This window comes from Chelonia mydas, chromosome 11, assembly GCF_015237465.2.
Source record: "Chelonia mydas isolate rCheMyd1 chromosome 11, rCheMyd1.pri.v2, whole genome shotgun sequence".
NCBI lineage: Eukaryota > Metazoa > Chordata > Testudines > Cheloniidae > Chelonia > Chelonia mydas.
Window position 1 is genome coordinate 66,470,226 of NC_051251.2, and position 22,023 is coordinate 66,492,248.

Genomic DNA, 22,023 nt, shown 5'->3' on the forward strand with positions numbered 1-22,023 from the left:
AAATATGTTCTCTGGCCATTAAATAAATTAATTTGTAAGCATACTTATTTGCATAAGTTTGATTTCCACAAATCATCTCCTGAAGTTCCAGAGCTGTCAGAGCAGAGTTGAGTTATTGGTGTCGTCCATGACAATGAAACAGTGTCTAGCAAGATTAAAGGGGACAGCTTTTGGCAAATGTATGCCTGCATGTTTGTGCAAGTATAAGCAGTTTAGCTAATCACCTCCACAGCATATTATGGTATTTTATGAATGATTAATTTACTGAAATCTACAGTTCAGTTATGTTATATCATTTTAGAGATCACTTAGGGAATAGGTGCATTTTACTCATGTATCCCACTGCTGTGAGTCCATAGGCTCACTTAGCCAAATTACTTCAGAGATTCTTTTTAAAGAAAAGGGTAATTAATACTTAAATTTAAACCCACCCTGTGAGTTACATTCCAAATGATTCAACAGCTAAGCTAGTCAATCACTGGCTTACTTGAATTTCCAGCGCTGTTCATCTTCTCTTGAGTCTTCTAACTCAAACCTATGCAGTAATATAATAGATTACACAGTGGTCACCCTAAAAACCTTCTCACCTTTGTTTTGGCAACTAGTAATGCTGTTGTGGTATTTCCTGTATGCCCTAGCATTTGTATAAAGAATACTGCATGGATTTAGTTAGTTACAAAGGCAACTGAACACTTTTTATGGGTGACCTCTGTAACAGACAACTTGCATGAAAAATACTCCTAGTAGTAGAGCCAACCTAGGGATCTTCAAACTTGCAGCTGGAGAATTCTGATAGTGGGGACAGAGGTAAGTGAAAGAGTCAGGAATGAAAAGGGGAAAGAGTACAGTAAATGATTACTATGATTTATGTATTGCAGGAGTGCCTATCAGTCCCAGGCATGGATCAGAACCCTGTTGTACTAGGCACCGTGCAAACACAGAACAAAGCATCTGTCCCTGCCCCAAAGAGCTTATGGTGCCAGTCCTGTAACCTTAGAGGCCTTCAAAGGCACAAGAGGTCAACCACATGAATCTGATTGCATCATGAAGACCTAAACTTACATCACTGTAATTACTTCCACTGAGATATTTTTTTTTTTGAATTGTGAAGATAAGGAATAGTTAGTGTTTAAGTACCAACTGAAATTCTGTGTATTCCGTGGCGGATACAAAAGAGGGAACTTCTGAGTGACTTGGGATAAATGTTATGTTTTAAGCTCCATCACTAACTTACAATGCAGTCTTCAGCTGTAATTTTATCTCGCTGTGTTTCAGTCACACATCTGTAAAAAGGGAATAATAACAGTTACCTACCTTAATAGATGTTGTGAGCCTTCATTATTTCTCTGTAAAGTGCTTTGAGATCAGATGAGAGCGCTTCACCAATCCAAATTGGTGGTTGTATTATTATATTAATTATTATTATTATTACATTTGTTTATTACTAAGTTCTGTTGGGCCTCATCCATGTTTAGGGTGACCAGGTGTACAGTTTTTGACCGGAACACCCGGTCGAAAAGGGACCCTGGCCACTCTGGTCAGCACTGCTGACTGGGCCGTCAAAAGTCAATGGTGCTGCAGAGCTAAGGGAAGCTAGTCCCTACTTGTCCTTGGACGCTGCGCTGAGCCCCGGAAATGGTCAGCAGGTCCAGTTCCTAGATGGGGGGCCCACGGGGCTCTGCATGCCTTGGAGCCTTCTGCCTCTCCCCTGCCTAGGAGCCGGATCTGCTGGCCTCTTCTGGGGTGCAGCACAGTGCCCTAGGACAGGCAGGCGGCCTGCCTTAGCTCCACAGCACCGCTGACTGGGAGCCGCCTGGGGTAAGCCCGCACTCCAACCCCGAGCCCCAACTCCCAGCCCTGAGCCTTTCCAAATCCAGAGCCCCCTCCTGCACCCCAATCCCCTAATCCCTGGCCCCACCTCAGAGCCCACACCCCCAGCCCACAGCCTGTACCCCCTCCTGCACCCCAACCCCCAGTGCTGAGCCCCCCCCCAAACCCACAGTCCCCTACTGCACCCCAAAGCCCTCACCCCCACTGCACCCTGAACCCCTCATCCCTGGCCCCACACCAGAGCCCTCACCCCTCCCACACCCCAAACCCATGCTTCAACCCACAGCCCCCTCCCACATTCCGAATCTCTCGGTCCAAGCCTGGCACCCCCTCATACACTCCCAGCCCCAGCTCAGAGCCCTCACTCCTCCCACACCCCAGCCCCCTCCCACATTCCCCAAATCCCTTGCCCCACCTCCCAGCCTGGAGCCCCGTCCTGCACCCCAAACCTCTCATCCCCAGCCCCACCCCAAAGCCCGCACCCCCAACCAGAGCCCTCCCTCCCTCCCACACCCCAACTTCCTGTTCCAGCCTGGAGCCCCCTCCTGCACCCTGAACCCCTCATTTCTGGCCCCACCTTTGAGCCCGCACCCCCATCTAAAGCCCTCACCCCCTTGCGCACTCCAACTCTTTGCCCCAGTGAAAATGAGTGAAGGTGGGGGAGACAAGCCACTGAGGGAGGGGGAATGTAATGAGTGGGGGGCGTGTCCTCGGGGAAGGGGTGGGGCTAGAGTGTTCAGTTTTGTGCAGTTGGAAAGTTGGCAACCCTATCCGTCTTATATTTTTAACCCCTTCACTCTCCTACCCCTTGTGCTTAAAAAAGTTGAGCAATATGTATGTAGGATTTGTGAGTATGAATATTAGAGATTATTCTAGCAAAGTCAGTTATTTAACCTAAAGGATACATAAAGGTGACAAGTTTTAGCTACCACTTTCCTTTTATGATGTTTCAAGTTTGCTGCATTTAATCACAAAAAAGGTCATAAAGATAAAGAAACAAAATAGTTTCCTTGAACATTTGTTTTAAATAACAAACTGTGTGCACTTTATGAAATAAAGTGTTTTGAAGTAAGTACTGCATTGAAATCATGAAAATGGCACACAAGTGATTTAAAAGACCTTCATTTATTTCATTTCCCTTTTTATACTTTAATAGAGCTTTGATGTATCTTCCATTACTTATTATCAAAAAGATGACCTCCTCATAGAAATATAATGCTTTTTTTTAACAGGAAATTGAATATAGCCCATCAAAATGAAGACCTATGCTAACATTCATTAACTGTGCTATTTGGACAGTTGGAAAGCTTTTAATGTTATTTTTGCAGCACTGTGCTGCCCTCATCCAACATTCATGAAAATGCTGTACAATAAAATTCACAATTGTGAAAAGATAGCATTGTGATAATGCTTAACATCCATTTCCTCTGTATTTCATTTGAATGGCTAAGAATACAGATTCACTGGTCACCAAATCTCTGTCAAAAATATTTTTATTATGGAAGAAAAAGTGAGTATAAAATGTAAGTTATATGACTGAATAGTAGATGTATAAGAGAACACCACTCATTCACACTTGACTGAGAAAACCCAGTAAATTCAAATGACTGAATTTGGGGAATTGATAAGGACGTGAATGAGCACAATAATAAAGCAAAATGCATGTTCTTCATTTAGAGCCAGATTATGACCCAGCTAATGCAGGAGCACAAGAATGTAACGGGGCACAAGGGGCCCCTGTATGCCTCTGGGCTGGCTACTTGCGTAACAGGTAGAAAGGCAGGCCTTCCCCAGTGAAAGCAACCTCTGAAAAACTGAGAATTCCTCCTCCACGTCATGCAAGTGGGCGGAAGAATGTGTACTAATAGGATGGGGAAAAGGCAGAGCCTTGGCTTCACATCCTCAATGCACTGGGCAACATAGTCATGGCAGAGCATCAGACAAATGACTGCACTGGATGTAGATCCAGCCCAGTTTATTCCCTCTCTGGAGCAGGGGCACCTGAACAGAATGGGCCATGGCCCCATCACTTTTTACCTGCCTCAAGGACAAGTGATGGGGGAGGGGCAGAGAGGAGCGAGCGGGGGGGGGGGGCACGACCCTTGGGGGAAGAGGTAGAGTAGGGAGTGGGGTCATGGTTTGCGCATTGGTCCCCCCACCACACTCATTCCACTCCTTTTCCTGATGCTCCTCTTGTCAGTCAGAGACATAAGGTGCTGCATCTAGAGGAGCATCAGGAAAAGGAGTGGAATGAGTGAGTCCTGATTAATGGCTCAATTGTGGCCAGCTTTTGTTTGGCTTGGCGTCGGGGCTGAGAGGAGGAGAACCAGGGGGCTTCTCACATTTTGCTTTTCCTGTTTAAAGGCTAGCTAGAATGGCCTCCTCTGCACTAGGGGACTGCAAGTTTTGCTACCGAGACTCAGACCATCAGAAGCACACAGCCTAGCTGGAAGAGAGAAGGGACAGAGGAGGGTTGGAAGGAGGCCCACTATACGCCTTATATATGTATTTTGTTAGACTGCACCTGGAATATTAAGTTCACTTTTGGGCAATTCATTACAGAAAAGTATTGACAAATTGGGAATGTTCAGAGAAGTGCAACAAAAACGATCAGGGAGCTTAGTTAATGATGTCTGTTGTAGATTTAGGAATCATAATCCATGTATTGGTCACATCTAGACTGAACAATCCAAAGCTGACACTTTTGTTAGGACTGTCAGGCTTTGTCATTTAAAAATTTCATCTCTTGAGTGGGGATAGCTGCTGCAGGAACATTACACAAGGTCTCTGCACTCTCCACTATCCTATCCTATTTCCAGCTCCCTGTACTAATCTTCTTCAAGGGCCTTGGTGGTTTGGCACCAGACTGTCTCTCTATCCACATTCTAGCAAAACAATTTTGGTTCATTGGGGATAGAGCAACTTTCACTTTCAAAGGTTAAACATTAAGCACCAGGAGGTAGGCTCTTGATACTTTATTGTGGAACTCTCTTGTCAGAAAAGATAATAGCCAAACCTGATCCAATAATTGTCACAGCCTAGTGCAAATCCCAGTTTGTCACAGAAGCCACTGTTATGGTTCAGGTTCAGCTTTACTTTTGACCTCTCTTGGTGGGCACCTCTTTCATTTGCCTACATTTGCATTTCTCTTGTAGTGTAATCCCACAATTCACTCCACTTTTAGAGTGGATCACCACCCCTGTTTACCAAAAATATTACCCTTTGGTCCGTGCTATTAATTTCTCCCTAGAAGCTATGATCAGTTGAAAATGTGGTGATAGAGAGCAGCTTGTCACAACAAAGTATTATTTATTCATCCATAGAATATGATAAGCAGAGAGAAAAGGGTTAACACAACAAAAGCATATTGTGTTATCTAAACTCAGCATTTACTTCATGCAAGTAGGTAGGCCTGAATTAACCTTCGTACCTTCCTGTTCTGTAGTGTTCCTGACGTAGAATGTGCTTTTCTGAAGATCTTCTGTATCTCCTGCATGTTCAGAGGGTCAGCTTTTTAGCTGCTTTGAAGATCTTTATTTCAGAGCTCCTGCCTAAAAGCCCTTCAAGCTGGAATCTCTCCTCCTCCCTTCCTGTGGGACCAGGCAGATCCTAATTCCACATAAGTTTCAAAGGAATTATCATCTTCATTGTTTTAGTACCAGCCACTGGGGCTGTCCATGGCCATTGATTTTTGGTTCCTGCAATGTTAACTAAGACTGATTTAACTTTTAGTTATCCCATAGCTAGCAATACAATAACCACCAAGCCCACAGAGTTATATAATAACTTGAATAAAAGTAACACAGATAACTCTCACATTCTTCACACCTACCCACAATAACAGGGGGTAGGAAGAATGAAGGTGAAGAAGAGAAAAGAAAGGGAGGAGTAGTGGGGAATCCAAGTTAAATAAACAGGTGAACCATAGGATGACAAGAGCAGAGTCAATTTTGAGAATTCTATTTCAAGCGCCTGGAAATGGAAAGGACACAGATAAAATCAAAAGTCTAATAAAGGGCTACACAAATAAGTGTTCTGTAGGAGAGACTGAAGCAACTGGATAAGTGCTAGTTAAAAGAGACATAAAAAGACATATAGAGGGACATAAAGCAATTGAGTTAGACTGTAAGCCCCTGGGGGATTCTGTGATATTTGTTCAGGATTATGAACATTGAGAGTACTCAATCAATAGTAATAATGATGCAAAAATCTTGAAGTAATGACAAAAAGGAGAAGTATTTGGTGGGGTCTAAGGCAACAAGATAAGGAGCGAAATCCTGAATAGAGAGAAAGGAAAATTCAAGTGAAGTTTTAGGAACTAGAAAGCCTACAAATGAAGTTAATTGGGCAATGAAATAATGTGCTAAGAAAAGTCATTGAAGTATCATTGTTTTATTTTAATTAAGAGAAAATTAGATTTAATGTTAGTAGGATGGAGTAACTCATGTGCTTGTTCGCAAGGATAGGCTAGATGACCCAGAAAATAATTTCCAGTCCCCCTCTAAAGCAGAACAGTGACTATATGAATGTGCTGTTGTGCTCAGCAAACCTGTAATACATGCATGCATCGTTGTTTGTTAGCCCCATTCAGATTGTTTGTGTTTAAAATTAGGTTTGTTAATTAAACACCACATTACGAAAGACAGGATGTGGCCATTCATTGCAACAAGGTATGTCTAAATGATCCACATATGTAAATGTGTATGCTAGCTTATATGTTATTCAGAAGAGTGGAAAATATATGGGTAATTTACAGATAACTCTTCAGAAACATAATTTAGTTAAAGTTTCAAGGCAGGAAAATGATGGATAAGATACCCTACTGAAAGTGAGCGGTAAAACAATCCATCAGTGCTGTCTCTCATAACCCTTCTTCCCATCTGCAGCCTTCTTAGGCACAACAGCCCTGCAATTAATTGAAGCTCACTAGGAGACTGTAATGAAAAGTCTAACATCATGTAGCTGCTTTCATTAATAATATCATTGTCTTTTGTCAAGTTTAATAGCAATTGGGTTTATCCAGCTGGAAAAAGTTAGACAAAGACAGATAGACAGGCAAGTCTGTTTACTGTCAATTAACTTAAGAAGAAATGCAGCCTTGCTTTTTAGATACATCAAACTTGACACTTTCTGCACTTTTTAGGTTTACTTAAGAAACTTTGGGGTGGGGGGGGACTGTCAGCACTTTGATTAACAGCAGGCAAAAAAGTAGTTGTAGAGGACAATCATTGGATGAGCTAATGGGAGCCACTGCTTATTTCCTGTTATAAAGATAAATATCTTCATAGCAACCCAATAAAGTTATAAATAGCTGAAAACCAGACATCTGTATTAATCTTCAGTGAGAGATTTAGAAAAAAATAGAAAGTTTTCTTCTTCTTGGGCTATCAATTTGGTGCAAAATACAGCCATGACAAAGCTTGGAAATAAATACCGCTAACTCTAGAAGATTTTTAATTTCACCCCTTTGTAATATTATATAATCTAGAAATTCACCCTCAATATCCTAATCATGTATCCTTTGCTGATGCAAAATTCTCAAAGAGGCTTCTGTGTGAGTTATTGGTGGACTAGGAATGCAAAATAAAGCCCTAAATCGCTAAACAGAAAATCATTCATTATTATGCAGCAAGCAGGCATTTTGTTATTGAAAGGTTCTGGCTATCCTTATTTCCCTATGCTGAAATTGCACTTCAAGTTTTCCTAGCATTAATTATTCAGTAATATGATACTGAAATGTGCTCTGTAATCACCCTTGTGTATTTCATCAATGTGCTTTCGTGCTTCATTAATTAGTAATTGGCTGGAAGTAAATGATCATCAGGTGTCAATCTTCACAAGATACATTGGTTTGCCATTCCCTGCCAGATTACAAAATGACTGTAAACTATTCCCATCATTTCTTTATTCTTCCATTCTGATTATAGCAAACTGATTAAGTCACATGATACCAGTGTGAAAAATGTGTATTGTAATCTCATAAGTTGCAATCACTTTATTGATAGCTACAGTGTGCTGGCTAATATAGTTGTATTCACGGAAAGCAGGAGGAATCATTGCTCTTTTACTTCTGCTTAAAGTTGCAGATCTATCCTGCATAAATTAATCTGATTTATATTTAGATTTCTATAGTGTTTCTCTGTACATCTTGTGGCCCATGTAAACAATCTAAAAATGAACCAATACCTATTAGCCTATTTTAAAGGCAAAGGAAGAAAGGGCATTCTCCAGATAAGTCATTCCCACTCTTTCACACCATATTATTTTTCAGCTTTGAAGAAAACAAAAAGGTGGCCCTTACAGGATGCCCTGAAGGACCTCAAACTAAATTCCTCAACAAGAGAGGGAGCGAATCCAAGGTTGGGATGGGGGCTCCCTATCGAGCACTGTTAGAAGCCCAGACAGTGCTACTGCATGAACCAGAGGGAAAATATTTTGTTGGGAAGGGACACCCATACACAGGAAAGGAGCTGAGGAAGAAGACATGATAGCTAAGCATATATTTCTTCATATTAATGACTGTGGGTCAAATTCTGCTCTCTGCTAAAGAGATGTAAACCTAGAGTGACTCCACTGAAGTCAATGGATTGCTTTGGATTTACATTATTTTAAGTGAAAGCAGAATTTGGTTCCTTCTCTCCAAAAGTGGTCCAAATTCTTCATTTACGTTCAAGTCCTGGCCTCCATTTTGTCCCATTGATGTTGATTTAGTGTCACAAAAGAGTAGCAAAGACTGCCCTAATCAGCCAGCAGGAGTCCCCATCTGGCATACAAGTGGTGTAGCTGGCTCTAATCAACTCCTTCTCCCAACCCTAGTAGGGATATGTTGGGTGCATGTTAAGGCGAGATGCGGGATAGATATAGTATGCTGCACTCTGGAAGTCCTTGGGGACTATTACAAACTGGCATAAATGAGAGCAGTCCCGAGGCTACTCTCATTTACACAACAAACTGGCTAGCACTTGGGATCAGGGGTGTGCAAAGGTAGCTTAAAAAGATACCTTTACCTTCCCTTTCTACCTCTCTACTGAGCAGACCTCTGGTACGCCTGAGGAACAGGGATTCTCTATCTAAGTTTAATATTGCCAGTATGCCTGGATAGAATTAATATCTTATTTAGGTACAGTAGGCAAGAAATATGCATGAAATCAGTGTAACTAATCCACATATAAAGTTTTATACAGATAGTGAATGTCAATTGCACTCATTCCAAATTTTATTTTTATTTTTATTAGCATTTCTCTTGTCTAATAATTTATCTGCTTTCAAAAGCAGTGTCTGGACTAAGCAAAAAAAGTAGAATAACTAAAAAACACAGATCCTTGTCTCAGTGCAACTTTGACAAGTGTCACTATATTATCTCTGAACAGAAGGATATTCTTAATTCAGAATTATGCAAATTATCTTAATCAAATATCATTTTGCAAAAGGGCAGAGTAGCAAACACAATGACAATATTTTATTCTTACACACTGAATAGTTTTCAAATATGTTGAAGTAACAGAATTAATCTTCATTAATAAACATGTCAAGTTGGATGGGACTGGGTAGGATGCAAAAAAAGAGACTGCCAGATGCCAGCTTCACTGGAGTATAAAATGCCGACTGCTCTGTATTGATACTTACTAGGAAGAATGCCAAACAAATGAGAATTTGAACCCTGTAGAGGTGTACACCTAAGATCAGGTTTCAAACAACTGACCAGTGTTATGAACTGCCCTTCCTCCAGAGCAATTCAGTCAAGTTTGAGAGAGACCAGGTGGTTTTAACAATTTATTGAAAACTACAGTAGGACCTGTCAAGGTTCCTTCCCCACTCTGAACTCTAGAGTACAGATGTGGGTACCTGCATGAAAACCTCCTAAGCTTACTTTTACCAGCTTAGGTTAAAACTTCCCCAAGGTACAAACTATTTTACCTTTTGCCCTTGGACTTCCACTGCCACCACCAAACGTCTGACCGGGTTTTATTTTTGAGAAAGCGTTGTTTGGAAACGTCTTTCCCCCCAAAATCCTCCCAACCCTTGCACCCCACTTCCTGGGGAAGGTTTGGTAAAAATCCTCACCAATTTGCATAGGTGACCACAGACCCAAACCCTTGGATCTTAAGAACAATGAAAAAGCATTCAGTTTCTGAAAAGAAGGATTTTAATAGAAGAAACAGTAAAAAAGAATCACCTCTGTAAAATCAGGATGGTAAATACCTTACAGGGTAATTAGATTCAAAACAGAGAATCCCTCTAGGCAAAGCCTTAGGTTACAAAAAGACACAAAGACAGGAATATCCATTCTATTCAGCACAGCTTATTTTCTCAGCCATTTAAAGAAAAGAGAATCTAACGCATATCTAGCTAGATTACTTACTAAATTCTAAGACTCCATTCCTGTTCTGTCCCCAGCAAAAGCATCACACAGACAGACTCTTTGTTTCTCCCTCCCTCCAGCTTTTGAAAGTATCTTGTCTCCTCATTGGTCATTTTGGTCAGGTGCCAGTGAGGTTATCCTAGCTTCTTAACCCTTTACAGACGAAAGGGTTTTTCCTCTGGCCAGGAGGGATTTAAAGGTGTTTACCCTTCCCTTTATATTTATGACAGGACCTAAATATATAATCCTATGCTATAATTACAGCAAGTAAAATCTCACTCCCTGCTGGGTGGTCTGGCGAGGCATACTTGCTGCAGCAGGATGAATCTGTTTCTCTAGCTGGAGTCTATCACCACTGCACCACCATCACACAGCACCATAAAAGCCAGGGACCTTTAAACTGTTTTTCAATTCTATATTTAGACACGTGACATCATTCTACTTGTTTACTTTCTTCTGCTGTCAATTCCATTTTTAGACTTGCGATTGTTATTTACTTCACAGTGTTATGATCGGCTGAATCGTTGTTTACCACCTTTTCCCACCAATTCTATATTTTGCACTATGTGACCTGCAGCTTCCATCTAATGGTGGAGTGGCTTTTGCTTATTCAAAATGGATGTCAGGGATACAAGATGGAGTCACTCAGGATCTCTCAAATCACCAGACTATAGTCATACTTGACAAAGATGTTTCTTATAAATTTCCTTTACTTATGTTTATCTATGCAATTACAGTGACTGCAGAATTTTTCAGTTCCAACAGAACAATGTAGGAAGCTTTTGCTTTTGTTTGGGCATGAATTAATTTTTTAATATATAGAATGTTGCACTCAGTACATACAAGTTGAAGCACAGTTTGAATTTAGAATTTCAACATTAACCAATTTTTGTAAAATAATAAGGCCATATTCTGGTTTCTTATTAGATATGGAATATATCCCTAAATTATTGAATACTTAACACTGTACCTTTTGATTGTTATTTTTTTATTTTAAAAGCTAAATCTTTAAACTGAATGTCATCTGAATAGTGCTAATTTGGAGTAGTGAAGATGAACATTTTGCAATGCCAGTTTGCTGTTTCATTTCTTCAATTTCTTTGGGATGATTTAAGAAAAAAAATGTCAGCAAACATACCAAGTATATTGTTGCTGTTGTGCATAACCCACTCGGACTACAGCTTTGCTGTTGGATACTGTAACATCATGCTGTGCATTTAGAAAGCCTTGTGACTGCAGAGGAATCAATATTACTAGTGGGGTTTCATCATCTATGCATACCCTGTGTATTTTAGTCTACTTTTTAGGTATCATATGTTTGGGCCAAATTATACCTGAGTCTTGTGCAGTGGGGGAAGACACTACTAAAGCTAGGACCATGAGATCTCAGGGAAGGATTTTGCATCTTGGGACTGTGCCTAAAAGGAATAATTTAGTCTTTAAATATTTGTGTCCTTTTGTACCCTATTGGCTTTCCTTCTTTATGACCCTTGCTGTTGGGAAAGTCTTTGGAAATTTTTTTCTTCTTCTTCTTTAGGCTAGATCTACTATACCCCACCATACACAAACACACGGAATTTTTGTGCTGCTTTCTCAAATTCAAGACCATATTCTCGGAAAGAAACACACTTATCAAATTGTAAGCCAAGTCAAGAAAAAATCTGTTTCTTTGCTACAGAAGTGATTCTTTCCTGCTACCAACACTATTCAATCAGTTCTATTTCAAACCAGAAAATGAGCCCAGTAGCAGTGTGAAGTAATTGTTTTCATGAGTAATGGTGTACTGTGGACAGCAAAAATTGGGTACCACAAAACCAAATCTTGAGAGTTGGTAACATTGCTAATCTCTGCTGCATCAGTGGTTTTAATTATGACTTGGAGGGAACTCTCTTTTGGGAAAAGTACTTTGATTTCACTGCCAGTTCAATTCTCTGTCTTTCCCTCATACTCTATAACAGTGCTGTCATACCATGTCCCTTTTGTGATATTTAACTTCTGTTTTCTATGAAAAAGACCTAATAGAAAATTCACATAACATAAGGTCTTGATTAAGACTAAAAGTCCCAGATGAAGCACGGTTGTTTAATAGTTACACCAGCGAGACTTTATGTCAGCTTGCTAAAGGAGTATTCTACCTACAGGGTTTGTTCATGGGTTTGTGGAGACCCCAGCTGTGCATTGTTTGCACAGTGGGCCTTCAACTGTCTCAGGAACTTTTTTGGGTGGGGTTGAGGGATTTTGAAGGGTGTTTGTCCACATCTTCTCTCCTTTCCCACAATTAGAGGGCATTAAGAAAGTGATAAGCAGGAGCATTTGGCCCTTTGTTTTCTTGAAGTGCTAATCTCTTCATCTTCCAGATGTATTTTCAAAGTACTAAAGATCTGTAACAGCCCCACTGATGTATTGGAAATTTCTGTCTATTATTGCAATTACCTTGATTCAGCCTATGGGATGTTGCCATTCACTATTCATTTTTGACCAAGCAAAATAGCTGATATTTTGTTTCACAGTTCATTTCCTTTACTCTTTCTCTTCTGATCTTCTTTCCACTACGAGCATCCCCTTCTATTTGCTCCATACTTCTGCATTTTGGATGAAACACACCCACATTGCCTGCACTGTGGAAGCCTAGTGGCTGCCTAGCAGAGGTGTTGAAGTCATGCAGTGGTATCTTTGCAACGCCTGCATACTGGCAAGCCGTGCTTTCTGCCAGCACCAAATGGACAGGTGAAGCATCAAGGGTGGCCACTGACTGATAATCCCCACAAATGATAGCTGTGGGTTGGAGGCTGGGGCATGGGTTGGTGCTCTGCAGTCATGCAGCCTGCCCTCAGGTCTAGCAGTGAGTTTCCTTTTCCCTCCAAGTCCTCTACAGGAAGCTCTGATAAATCCCAATTACTCAGCTTTTATGTAAAAAGAAAAGGAGGACTTGTGGCACCTTAGAGACTAACAAATTTATTTGAGCAATAGCTTTCGTGAGCTACAGCTCACTTCATCGGATGCATTCAGTGGAAAATACAGTGGGGAGATTTATATACACAGAGAACATGAAACAATGGGTGTTACCATACACATTGTAAGGAGAATGATCAGGTAAGGTGAGCTATTACCAGCAGGAGAGGGGGGACGGACGGACGACCTTTTGTAGTGATAATCAAGGTGGGCCATTTCCAGCAGTTGACAAGAATGACTGAGGAACAGCGGGGGAGGGGGTGATAAACATGGGGAAACAGTTTCTTTCTGTAATGACCCATCCACTCCCAGTCTTTGTTCAAGCCTAAGTTAATTGTATCCAGTTTGCAAATTAATTCCAATTCAGCAGTCTCTCGTTGGAGTCTGTTTTATGTGGGCCTCTTGAATGTCATCTTTAAAGAACGGTTTGGTTTCTGAGTGAATACAGCCACCGGCTCTGCCACTCCTACTGCTTCCACTCTGCTCTTCTGTTCCCAAGCAGTGCTGAATCAACACTGTTGGAGACTAGGCTCCCTGTCAGGGATTGGCATGAGATGCTGCTGCCTTCAGTGTTAGTTCCCTGCTGTGGAGTCATCAAATTAATAGTAACTGTGGCAATAAGAGGAAAAGGCAGTAGGTCTTTCAAATTGGCACTGTAAGCAATTATGGTAGAAAACAATAGACCAATGCTTAAATCAGTAGGGTTGGATATTATGGCTTTAGGAGAGACAGCTTTAGGAGAGACAGGACAGATCAAGCCTTCACTTTCTTGTTGTTAAACTCATATACAAAATTACAGGTTGCTTCTTCACATCTGGTCTTTAGGCCAAATGCAACAAACACAAGCAAGACTGGAAAATCTGGAAATTTAGCACTACCCGTTAAATTCTGACCCCACCAATGTGCCATGTCTTGAATTAGTAATTTGTGTGTTGTAGGTCTTATTGACCCACTGCCATTCCATTGAACGTTTACACTCCATCTCTTTAAATTTAAATATTACAATAAATAGAGTGTGCGATTTTAAACTTTAATTATAAGTGGGGCTGGTAGCACCACATATTATTAAGGTTGCCAGACACTTCCCATGGTAAAACCCAGTTTTCAGTTGCTTATAACTGTGCCCAGCTTTAATCATTTGGGCTGAAATTTTCCAGACTGGGTGTTTGCCACGGGCTGATTTTTTTTGTGGGAGAGGGAATGTCAGCCATAACAGTTTAGTGCATTGTTTTGCCTATGTTAAAAAAAAAATCTTGAGATCTTCACTTTGAAATGTTCTAGTGCCTGCATGCTTTGTTGGTGGGACTTGAAATTTGGCAGAGATTTTACAGAAGAGAAAAGAGTATCTTATGGGTAAGGCAGTTGAATGTTGTCCTGGAGAACTGGATTCCATCCCTGCCTCTGCAACAGAGTCGCTATGTGACACTGGGGCAAGTCACTTAAACCACATTTTTCACAGGTGGTCACTAATTGTGTGTTCCTCATTTTCTGGGCACCTGAACTGAGGCTCTGGGGTCCAATTTGTAGAAGACCAGAGCTCTCACAGCTGCAGCTGATGTCAGACTTGTGGTTAAATATATAAAATCATAGAATATTAGGGTTGGAAGAGACCTCAGGAGGTCTCATCTAGTCCAATCCCCTGCTCAAAGCAGGACCAACACCCACTAAATCATCCCAGCAAGGGCTTTGTCAAGGCGGGCCTTAAAAACCTTTAGGGATGGAGATTCCACCACCTCCCTAGGTAACCCATTCCAGTGCTTCACCACCCTCCTAGTGAAATAGTGTTTCCTAATATACAACCTAGACCTCCCCCACTGCAACTTGAAACCATTGCTTCTTGTTTGATCATCTGCCACCACTGAGAAAGCTGAGCTCCATCCCCTTTGTAACCTCCTTCAGGTAGTTGAAGGCTGCTATCAAATCTCCCCTCACTCTTCTCTTCTGTAGACTAAATAACCTCAGTTCCCTCAGCCTCTCCTCATAAGTCATGTGCCCCAGCCCCCTAATCATTATGTTGCCCTCTGCTGGACTCGCCCCAATTTGTCCACATCCCTTCTGTAGTGGGGGGACCAAAACTAGACTCAATACTCCAGGTGTGGCCTCACCAGTGCCGAGTAGAGGGGAATAATCATTTCCCTCAATCTGCTATATAATGTAGGTACTCTGAGAACTCGGGTCCTAGACATCTCAGATTAGGCACCCAAAATAAATGGATCCTTCTAACCGTAAACTCACTGTGCTTCTGCTCCCCACTGTAAGATGGGGGTAGTACTTCCCCCACTCTTCTCATTGGGGGTGGAGCGGTGTTCCTAAAGATAGATTAATTTAATGTCTGTGAAGCGCTCAGATACTATAGTGATGAATGCCATAGAAAAACCCATGAGGAGGTTAATAATCCTCTCTTCAGAGCAGTGTAGTGTGCAATGAATAAGGCCTGGAGCCACACTGAACCATAAGGATAAAACAAAACATTGAAAAGCTGCTCACTTTGTGAGCACAGTCCATCTTGGGCCCTGAATGAGGCGGGGTCCTCCAGGATAAATAGTGATCATGTAATTACTTTATCATAATGCAGGCACACAAGGGGGCCAAGCTGATATTGCACAGGCAACATCATTTCTGTCATTTACTAATTTTGGTTCCTGGACTTTGCAACCTTAATATTGTTTTTTGAAGGTAGTTTTTCTGTGTGTAATAGATAATAAAGTTGCCTTTTTATTTTAGAAAGAAGCTTTAGCCTTGTAGATTATTAATCTCATTCTGACTTCAAATTTCACAGCACAGTGACTGTGGTATTAGATCAAAGCAAAAAGTGGCATTGAGCTAGTTTATTTTTTGACAAATGTTATCTTAATCTTTTTATTTGAAATGTAAATATATGTAGGTAACATGATTCTCTACTATGGATTGTTCTTTTAATTTTTATTTGACCTTCATGTACTTTCTCCTGTGTTTCTTGACAATGCATTTTAACATCAAGTACATATGCAGCTGCTATTGACAAGCTGTTACAGTTGTTGGGGATGTTCAGATTCCTTGTAAACTAACCAGTTGACATTTCCATTTTCTGCAATGTGTATAATATGAAAAATATATAAGTGTCATCACTCAGATCGCTATAGCTAAGCCTTGTTGGGGTTTTTATTACCTCATTTCAGAAATGTATAGCTTGCACGGTTAAATTCATTGTGCTGAAATGTGGCATGAAGGATCTGAGTCTGGGAGCAAATATTTTTGTAACATTTGAATTAACATTTGGCCTTTTTTTTTTTTTAAGTTTGAGTAAAAAAGAAAGACTTTTGAGTGCACTCTTTTGCTTGGATAACTTAAAATACATTTTACAGACACTTTGTGGTACAGAATTTGGGGGAAAATATAACTGTTTATTATCTTCAAAAAGTGAGATATCTGAGCAGGGACCAAGATGTAGTGGTAACCTATAGGCAGCATGTTTGCTGCTGGTGGGGACTAAGTATATTTTGTCACTTTTTAAATAACTGTTTAGTAAGGGAATGAAAACAGTACTAATGGATTTTGGTGGTGGGAGAAACATCCAGAGTCTTCCATTAGAAAAGAAGGCTGTAGAAGCAGGAGAGGAAATTGACAGATCCTGGGACTCATTGGAATCCTTCAATTGAAGGAAAATTATATTAATTCATTCACAACACATTTTGGGAATGAAGGGGTCTCAACAAAAGTGGGCACAAGCCTGTCTGTACATTACGAGTACAGGGTTATTTATAAGAACTGGGCTCAGATTGAGCTAGGTATATTATTTACCTCAGTCTAGATGAGGATTTTAATTACAGTCTGAAAAAGTGCTTTCCCCGAATGCTGACTGTTAGGATGTCTAACAAAGGGTTTGGAAGAAAGCTAATATGTGTTTTCTCTGCTACATTTTAATAATTGGAAATACCCTATTTCTTTTCTCTTATAATAAAATGGACTTTTATTCCATATGGCTCTCTCTGCCCCATCCTATGGGAGAGGCAGACAGGAATAGTTGGTTCATTTACTATACTGCAACAGAGTATAGCTCTGCCTACCAAGACACAAGGAAGCAAAGGAGTTGAGTGTCAGAATTCCCTTGGTAGGCTTCAGTCTGCCCCCTCCATTTGTTGGACTTTGTGTCCTCCATCTTGGGAGCATGGGGATTTTTCCTCTTTCTTCCTCATCCACTCTTGTTTTGTTTCTAGGGAAAAACAGAAATATAAAGATCCCCCATCTGACTGGTGGGCTGCAAAACAGAAGGGAGAACATGGAAGGTGTAGTACTTCCTTTGTTGACAGCAAGGTGATCTCACTAAAGGAAATAAACTTTGGGAGCCATTTCCTAGCCTTCCTCTCAGTGAAGATACTGAAGAGTCTATCTTTCCTCCTTCCCTGAGGCCTACTTCTATAACAAAACATGGCATATTATGTCCATCTATGGGATGACACACTGCTTTTGAATCAGGCAGAACAGGGACTTGAATATGGCTCTTCTACATCTGAGGACAGTACCCTAACCACTTATCTACAGAGTGCCTCTCTTTGTGACCAAAAAGCCCTGGACCCCCCCCAAAAGCCTTCCTGATTCAAAATACTCAGGTTTCAGTGTAAAAACTGACATTTCGGCAAAACTTTTTTGCAAAAACATTCAAACGGTTTTGTTTTCATTCCAGTGTGAAAGAAAAAACAAATTTTGAAACCTCGAAACTTGCCAAAAAACAGAATTCTTGTATTCTGGACATGTCTACTCACAACCTCCCTGGATTAATTTTTAGCCTGGACTTGCTTTTTGCCCTCCATTATGAACTGATTCTTGTTTTGCAGGTCACAAGACTATATATTGCTCCCAAATACAAATAGCAAGCCATAATGATAAATAGCCTCTTTAAAATACAGTATATTAAATACAGTATACCACCAGAAGGAAATGTGATTTGTGTATGTATCACAAATAGTATTTGATCATGTACTTAGGATAATGATAGATAATGCATAAGCATTAAGGAATAAATACAAGTTGCATGGGTCTGTCATTTCCCAACTTGGCAATGCTTGACTTAGCAACCTTAATCATCTTCTTTTAACATCGGTGGTGTTAATGTAATTTTGTATTTCTTTTTAAAGAAAAAAAGGGAAAAAACCCCAAATTTAAAAGTTTTATTATACATAACTATAACAATCCTCCCCCATGGGACATCAGCAGGGTTTGAACCATGGACTTTCAGAACAGGCCTCTACCACTTGAGATAATGGAGTAACTATTCTTTGGGTCAGGGCTTTTTGTTCTGTGTTTGTTCAGCACCATGCACAATGTGGTCCTAGTCCATGACTAGGTCTCCCAGGTGCTAATTTATTGCAAATAAGAATGATAGTACAATAGGCTGTTGTCTTCTATGGACCAGCTACTAGAGGATGATGCGTACATGCATAACACACTGAAACGGAGTTATATATGCAGGAGTTGCCCCCTTTTACAGCCAATACAGTCAAGCGCACAGATTTAGCTTTCGTTGGCCTTTTCCTTCTAGTGGTGACCCCTCCCTGTGCAAAAGAGGATGAAGGGTTAGACGGAGCATTACTTCTAAACTAGTCACCAGAGCTGACTAGGTGCAGAGGGCAGCACAAGAAGCGCCTGCAAAAAGGTGGCAGAGCTGTTGTACTGCACATGCCCTGAAACACCCAAACAATTCCAGTGTGGTCAGCCACAGTTCTTTCAAGGATGTTTACTATCATATGGCTCTCTCCACCTTATGCGGAGCTGGGATTGATAGGCGCAATCTAGCCCTATATATGACAAATTAATTTAATTTGCTATACTGCAACAGAGTATAGCATAAGCTCTTCAGATTTGTTAACATTAGTGAGACTTCTATAAAAAACAGTACAAAAATTAAGATTGCATTGTTTAGAAAGACTCTTTCGCTGCCAAAAACTATGGCAAGAATAGCTGTTTGGGATCTAAAGCTTGGCCCTAAAGTAAATATAAGCAGAAGTAAACATTTGCAACAGTGGAAACTGTGTCTGTTGTTTTTTTAAAATAACTAACTCTCTATATGCAGTATTTAATCTAATTCAACAACATGATTCTTTATTGTAGACCGAGATCTTACTCTGCCTGCAGGAAAAGTTGTGAATGGTTTCATCTGCAGCTTCAGATACACATAGTGGCAAACTTTGCCTCCTGTTACTTACTCTCAGACTGGTGTCTGGAGGTGGGAGAATCTCTAAACAATAATTTTCTCCAAGACCAGTCACATAATCTATAGCTCAGGATGGCCAAGCGTGATGAATTTGGGATTGTACCAGCACAGCTTCACCCCTGCCCACACTGTTATGGCAAATCAGTATTTAAAGCATCTGGGTATGTCCATAAAAATCCTTGATACAAATATACAGCTTAAGGGCAATGCTCTCACTGTGCTGTAGAATTATGTTGTGCACTATGTTGTATATTTCTTCCACTCTGTGACAGGGTTAGGACTCACCACCGCTGGCACCTCCTGCTGGTTGCTCCAGGAATTAGCTCTGTCCAGTCAAAGCATCTGTTTTGTGTGGTGCCTTGCCCCTCATCTGCTCTGCTGCTTTGGGGACCCTCATTGCTCCCCACTCAGCAGTGTCCTCTTCAGGACACTACCCTCCAGCAGTGCCCACTGCTCCGGTCTCACCCCCTTCTGGGGGTTTGGTGTTATCGCAGTCCACAATCTGCACCTGTTGTAGTGGCCAGCTGCAGCCTCTAAGTCTAGCCCCTTATCACAGGGCCCAGCCACAGCCTGGATCAGGCCATGCTCCTCTTCAGCCCGGTGTAGCTGAAGGGGAAGGGGGGGGACCCAGGCCCACCCACTACTCTGGGTCCCAACCCAGGGACCCTATAGTGGCAGCCTCTCTGCCCTCATTCTCTCCCCTTGCCCTGCTATTGTCCCTGGACCACTTCCCCTTCAGCCCTATGCACCTGCCTGGCCTAGGCCGGCAGCCTGGGGTTTTCCTTAGCCAGAGCTCCCCAGCACGGCCCTGTCCAAGGTGCTACCTTCCCACAGAGGAGCCAGTCCTCCTCTCTTGACCACCAGGGAGAGACTGCCCACACCCTTCCTGGTCAGCCTTTATATATGGCTGAGTCTGGCTCTGATTGGCTGTCTCTAACACAGCCTCTGATTAGCTGTCTCTAACACAGCCTCTGATTGGTCACCACCTGTACCGCCTCCCTGGCCTGCTGAAGCCCCATCTAGGATAGGAGTGGGGCAGCCGCCCCACTACACACTCACAGAGCTTCTATTGATGTCAATTTGATTTGGCATACTTTGGATGTTTGATTCTAGTGGTAATTGAAATTCCAAGGGTAAGTAGGATAATCAAGGGGAAAGGTTCAGTAGTGGTGTGGCTAGTAGCTTTCCCTTGTATGCTAAAAGCACCATATTTGCAAAGTGGAATATCCAGATGGCACTGCTGCTGCAGGACAAGTGGTGTATGTGTCTGTCTGTCTGTATATTTACAGTAACGTTTTTGAGAAAAAGCTTTTAAGCAAAATTGTCTATTCCTGGTTTGCGTGACCAAACTGAATTAGTTCAGAGTTCCTACATAACTAGTTTTTGAAGTTATTAAAGAATATGATGAGTGGTTCAGATGTGTGCTGAACTATTTGAGCAATTGCTATAATTGTAGCTGGTGTTCCAGGGTAATAACAGATACATGGATACTATTGATTATATATACTTTGCTGAACTTCTCTTCACCTCAGTAAATCTGGATGATACATTCACCATCTGAATTCATTTCTGCATACTAAAAATTGTAATTTTCTGTGACTTTGACAGAAACCCTTGATTAAATCTTTTTTTTTGGCAAGGGAAAAAGGAGAAAGCTTATATTGTTTTTGTTTCTCTGAAGACAGGGCACTTTATCAGTTTTTTTTTCATTCCTGCATTTTCTAACTGTATTTTATTGTACCCCAAGCAGCTATTAAATGAAAATATGTTACCACTAGGTTATATGTTAATAACATTACCAAATGCTTTAAATAAAAAAAGTTACTGCACAGTTTTCAGTACTGTGTACTCCCAACTCAGAGTTTTATAAATGTTTTTTATGGGAATATTAGCTATCCTACTCTTCAGGTGTGGGAATTCTGGTGAAAGCAATCAGTAAATTGATATATATATAAAATTTACATTTAAAGGGATCCTAATAATAATATATATTCCCCACTCTTGTTTCCACTACCATAGTTTACCTCTTGGTTTCTCTCTCTAATCTTTCCCCAACTTCCTTGTCTCAGTCTCTAGGAAGGTGAAGATTCCTAAATCTTTTTTCCTGAAAAATGCCCTTTGAATGGATGAACACCTCTGTGTGAGTGTACATAGAACTATCTGTGTGTGTGAAATATAGAGAACTGTCTAAAAGAAGACAATGCTGAGAACATGGTGACAGATACTATCGTGAGACATTAAAGCACATGGAATTTTCAGTTAAGTAACATATAAACACCTTTAATCCTACACTTCCCAAGTTCTCAAGGGAAAAAAATCCCAAACTCTTCTCAGACCCCATTTGGAACACACACACACAAAATAATTTATTCCAACTGAAAGTGAGTGGATGGTAGAAAATATGACTTAAAAAGCAAGTCTAGACTCATGTGTACCAATGGAGTTACAGCGGATACTTCCTATATAAGCAATTCTTGTGGGGGCTCATCTTATACATCTTTCTCATTTGTTTGTGTCCACGCATGGAAATCTGACTTGGTTTTCATTGGAAGATAAAATCTGTTAGTGTTTCTGTGGTTTAAGTGACTTTTTGCATGATTTAATGTTTGGTACCAATTTCAAATAGCTAAAAATGTTTTCAGCACTGCAATTATAAAGAATTTGGTTTACCTCATTTAAACACCCTGAC

The 22,023-nt window shown here is 40.9% G+C and overlaps 1 protein-coding gene and 1 long non-coding RNA gene across 6 annotated transcripts in view; one reads left to right on the forward strand and one right to left on the reverse strand.

Annotated features, from left to right (window-relative positions):
- Positions 1-22,023, forward strand: part of SPAG16 (sperm associated antigen 16) — a 710,758-nt gene that overhangs the window by 194,303 nt on the left and 494,432 nt on the right. The gene's annotated exons all lie outside the window — the stretch shown is intronic.
- LOC122462286 lies at positions 16,215-20,225 on the reverse strand. Its single transcript, XR_006284757.1, has 2 exons — positions 19,620-20,225; positions 16,215-17,336 (listed from the first exon to the last, which is right to left on the reverse strand). It is a non-coding gene; the product is annotated as an uncharacterized LOC122462286 (long non-coding RNA).